We start from the raw sequence: 4,731 nt of genomic DNA, 5'->3' as shown, positions 1-4,731 counted from the left end.
TTCATCTCCCCCATAGGGTCTCTGTCCAATGAACCACGGAGGAGTTAGTTCCTACAGAAACACTGTTTACAAGGACATGGGGGGGCAGCGTAGCAACAGGGGGCATTGTAGCAACAACAGAACTTCCTATTGTCTTTACTGTAACCCCGCCCCCTGTCCCTCAGGCCAGTCCTGATTGGCTGACAGCCTCGTGGCGTGTTCCATCCACCCGAGCATGCAGGGGGGTTTAACAGACTGACGATCCAACGCCCTCACTCACACACACACACTCTCTCTCTCTCTCTGGAGCCCATCCAGTCCGGTGTTCAGTGACGCCGCATCTTGACCTTGCGTGACACGTCGGCCGTCTTGGCCCGCCTCCAGTAGTTCTCGGAGCTGTTGCTACGGCGATGAAGGCGGGACGAAGAGGAGGAGTGACGATTCTCCTCCTTATCCATCTCCAGAACCCTCGGTCTGACAGAGAGAAGAAGAGTTAGGGGGAGGGGCTCTAGTCCTGTATCTCAGGTAGGAGGAGTTAGGGGAGGGGCTCTGGTCCTGTATCTCAGGTAGGAGGGAGTTATGGGAGGGGCTACCCCTAGTCCTGTATCTCAGGTAGGAGGAGTTAGGGAGGCGCTCTAGACCTGTATCTCAGGTAGGAGTTAGGGGGAGGGCTCTGGTCCTGTGTGTGATTGGAGGGGAGGGCTCTGGGGTCCTGGTGTTGGCAGGAGGAGTTAGGGCTCTGGTCCTGTGTGTGTGATCTCAGGTAGGAGGAGTTAGGGGAGGCTCTGGCTCATGTAGTCCTGTCCTGTGTGTGATTGGAGGAGTTAGGGAGGGGCTCTGGTCCTGTGTGATTGGAGGAGTTAGGGGAGGGCTCTGGTCCTGTGTGTGATTGAGGAGTTAGGGGAGGGGGCTCTGGTCCTGTGTGTGATTGGAGGAGTTAGGGGAGGGGCTCTGGTCCTGTGTGATTGGAGGAGTTAGGGGAGGACTTTCTGGGTCCTGTGTGTGATTGGAGGAGTTAGAGGGGAGGGCTCTGGTCCTGTGTGTGAGTACCTGTCTGTGCAGCGTCCCTGTGTGCCGGTGCAGCGTCTGCGGCGGTGAGAGCGTTTGGCCTTCAGAGGGGCGTGTCTCAGGGGGAGGGTTTAGGGGAGGGGCTCTGGTCTACACGAGGGAGCATCTGGTCTCTGTCCTGCACACACACCCATACCACACCATAGACACACACACACACAGAGAGAGAGAGGAGTTAATGCAATAGCCTGACGCCACAGTCAACCTGCTAACTCCTGGTTGTCATGGTGAGCAGACATACTTCCTGGAGGATGATGACGCCTCGTCTCTCCTTGATGTCCTGGGGGCGGATACAGTGGGTGATGTCGTCAGCCGCGTAGCCACTGAGAGGAGAGAGAACACTATGACATCACACCTCCTCTCACACTCTCTCTCTCCACCTCCCTCGCTTACCTGAGGACAGTAACACTTCCTCTCCTGACAGGAAGCTCAGGGCGGGCTCGGACACTCTGATTGGTTTAAACTGAAGCGGCAGCCGAAGCAGAGGGCCGAGTCTGAGAAGAAGGACATGGATACGACAATGGGGGCGAAGATGTGGGGCGGGTCCGGCCATGCACACGATGCAGCCGCCTGGTTGGTAGTCGTTGATCACCTGAGTTCACAAAACCTACAGGACAACAACAACAAACAACAACAGGCTTTCAACAGGAAGTGGGCTGGAGCATGTTGAGTCCTGGAGACAGGGGTTGAGTAGCTTGAGCAGGATGTTAGAGGTTAAAAGTTATTACCTTCAGGTACGACCCCGCTGGCGACCAGTTTAGTGATGACGAGGTCGTGAACCCAGGTCGGGATGTCGTCCACCTCCTTTAGGGTACAATGTCTCCTGACCTGGTCCTCTTCTTAGCTGGGCCCGTGTGTATAGCCCTGGAAGGCAGACGAGGTGAAAGAGAGAGGAAGAGAGGGTTTAGAGAAAGAGAGAGGAAGGAAGAGAGGGGTTTAGAGACAGAGAGGAAGAAAGAGGGGCTTAGAGACAGGAAGGAAGAGAGGGGTTTAGAGACAGAGAGAGGAAGGAAGAGAGGGGTTTGAGACAGAGAGAGAAGGAAGAGGGGGTTTGGAGACAGAGAGAGGAAGGAAGAGAGGGGTTTGAGAGAGAGGGGAAGGAAGAGAGAGGGTTTAGAGACAGAGAGGAAGGAAGGAAGAGGGGTTTAGAGACAGAGAGGGAAGGAAGAGGGGTTTAGAGACAGAGAGGGGAAGGAAGAGAGGGGCTTAGAGACAGAGAGGAAGGAAGAGAGGGTTTAGAGACAGAGAGAGGAAGGAAGAGAGGGGTTTAGAGACAGAGAGAAAGGAAGAGAGGGTTTAGAGAGAGAGAGGAAGGAAGAGAGGGGTTTGAGACAGAGAGAGGAAGGGAGAGGGGTTTAGAGACAGAGAGAGGAAGGAAGAGAGGGTTTAGAGACAGAGAGAGGAAGGAAGAGAGGGGTTTAGAGACAGAGAGAGGAAGGAAGAGAGGGGTTTGGAGACAGAGAGAGGAAGGAAGAGAGGGGTTTAGAGACAGAGAGAGAGGGAAGGAAGAGAGGGTTTAGAGAGACAGAGAGAGGAAGGAAGAGAGGGTTTAGGAGACAGAGAGAGGAAGGAAGAGAGGTTTAGAGAGAGAGAAGGAAGAGAGGGGTTTAGAGACAGACGAGAGGAAGGAAGAGAGGGGTTTATAGAGACAGAGAGAGAAGGAAGGAGGGGTTTAGAGACAGAGAGAGAAGGAAGAGAGGGGTTTAGAGACAGAGAGAGGGAAGAAGAGGTTTAGAGACAGAGAGAGGAAGGAAGAGAGGGGCTTAGAGAGAGAGAGGAAGGAAGAGAGGGGTTTAGAGACAGAGAGGAAGGAAGAAGAGGGAGTTCCAGAGAGGGAGAGGGAAGGAGAGGTTTAGGGGACAACAAGGAGAAGGGGGTTTAGGGCAACAGAGGAGGAAGGAGTTTTGGGAATACTTGAGAGGAGGAAGAGGGTTTGAGGAGACAAGGAAAGCAGAAAGAGAGGTGAGGAAGAAAGATAGGAGTGTAGAGACAGAGAGGAAGATGGAGGGGAGTGAGGCAGAGGAGGAGGAGAGGTGGCAGGTGCGTGACCTCTTTCTCCAAAGAAATATTTATTCCGTATGGTGCCCAGTCAGGTGTGGTCCAGTAAGCCCCGCGCTTCTCCGTTGCCAACCACCTCATTTATCTTGCCCTCAATGACATCACAGTCCTCTTTAGAGAAGACCTCTACCTGAACAATGCCACTCTGGACACGCCTCGCCTCCTGGAGGGAGATGGAAGGAGAGAGAGAGAGTGATGGAGAGAGATGGAGGGAGAGAGAGATGGAGGGAGAGAGAGAGAGATGGAGGGAGAGAGAGAGATGGTGGGAGAGAGAGAAATGGAGGGAGAGAGAGAAATGGAGGGAGAGAGAGAAATGGAGGGAGAGAGAGAAATGGAGGGAGAGAAATGGAGGGAGAGAGAGAAATGAAGGGAGAGAGAAATGGAGGGAGAGAGAAATGAAGGGAGAGAGAAATGGAGGGAGAGAGAAATGAAGGGAGAGAGAAATGGAGGGAGAGAGAAATGGAGAGAGAGAGAAATGGAAAGGGAGAGAGATGGAAAGGGAGAGAGATGGAAAGGGAGAGAGAGAGATGGAGGGAGAGAGAAAGTGGGGGAAAAGGCAGAAATATTGAATGATGGCACAGTTTGGTTGAAATAGAAGTTCAGGTATCAGCAACAGGTCCGGGTGCATCGCCTGCTCACGGGACTCCTAGGCTCGACCTCATCCTCGGAGGAATCTCGGTGCTTCCGCTTCCGGCCGTTCCCGTTACTACTACCTCCGTCGGTAACTTTAACTTTCCTATTTTTGTAACTGTCGTCCTTATCGTAACTCTGTTTTTGTAATTGTCCCGGTCATGGACTTCAGCTTTTCCCGCAGGTCAGGAGAAACCACTGGCTGACATGTTTTATTTTATATATAATGAACAATATAAAATGTAGGAGTTGGTTATATTATATTGTTATTTCACTTCCATAATTGTCCGTCTGTAGACGCGGGGACCAGGAGGCTCCCGGTGACCGTCCTCACGGTAGTTATGTTGTGATGCTAACAACTTAGCTCACTTAAAACATGGGTTGTTTTCCAACCAAAAAAAAGTCGACGATTCAAGTAGTAAATTTATACTATTTTTACGAGTTAAATGACACGGAATGAATCTGCGTCTATTAGTTTAGTCGTTGCGTTATTCCTGTCCTGTTATTGGACTATTTTCATGTGAATACAGGCTAGATAGTTAGCATGGCTAACTGGTTATGCAACCCGTTCAGCAACAGTGTCGGAAGTACTAAAACGGTATTTCAAGTGACGAGGCAAAATCGGTAAAAAAAAAAATAATAATTATGTTCTTACGGTCTTGTCTTGTCTTGTCCATATGATTTTTAACGGAAGCTTTTTATTTTATTTTTAAATCGTTATTATATAAGTAAAACTCGTTAAAAAACAAAACAACACCTCTAGTTCTGAGCACCACGCATTTCTCATTCCTCTGACCCAGGGTTGAACCAACTACAGACTCGGGGACTTTCTTCTTGGCGGATCGCATCCAACTGTTCGGTGTGGTTTTATACACCGCCACCTACTGGACTGGAGTGAGAGGGCAGTTCACCGACGTGGTCGGTCTTTTATTTTATTTATTTTATTTCACTTTATTTAACCAGAACAAATTCTCATTTACAACTGCGACCCTAAAG

The 4,731-nt window shown here is 50.7% G+C and overlaps 1 pseudogene; it reads right to left on the bottom strand.

Annotated features, from left to right (window-relative positions):
• Window positions 1–305: 305 nt before the first annotated feature.
• On the bottom strand, window positions 306–3,944 carry LOC135534907 (RNA demethylase ALKBH5-like; annotated as a pseudogene).
• Window positions 3,945–4,731: the final 787 nt, after the last annotated feature.

The sequence above is a fragment of the Oncorhynchus masou genome, unplaced genomic scaffold (genome assembly GCF_036934945.1).
Source record: "Oncorhynchus masou masou isolate Uvic2021 unplaced genomic scaffold, UVic_Omas_1.1 unplaced_scaffold_4130, whole genome shotgun sequence".
NCBI lineage: Eukaryota > Metazoa > Chordata > Actinopteri > Salmoniformes > Salmonidae > Oncorhynchus > Oncorhynchus masou.
The sequence above is the reverse complement of the archived record's forward strand: the minus strand, read 5'-3'. Positions and strand labels throughout refer to the sequence as shown.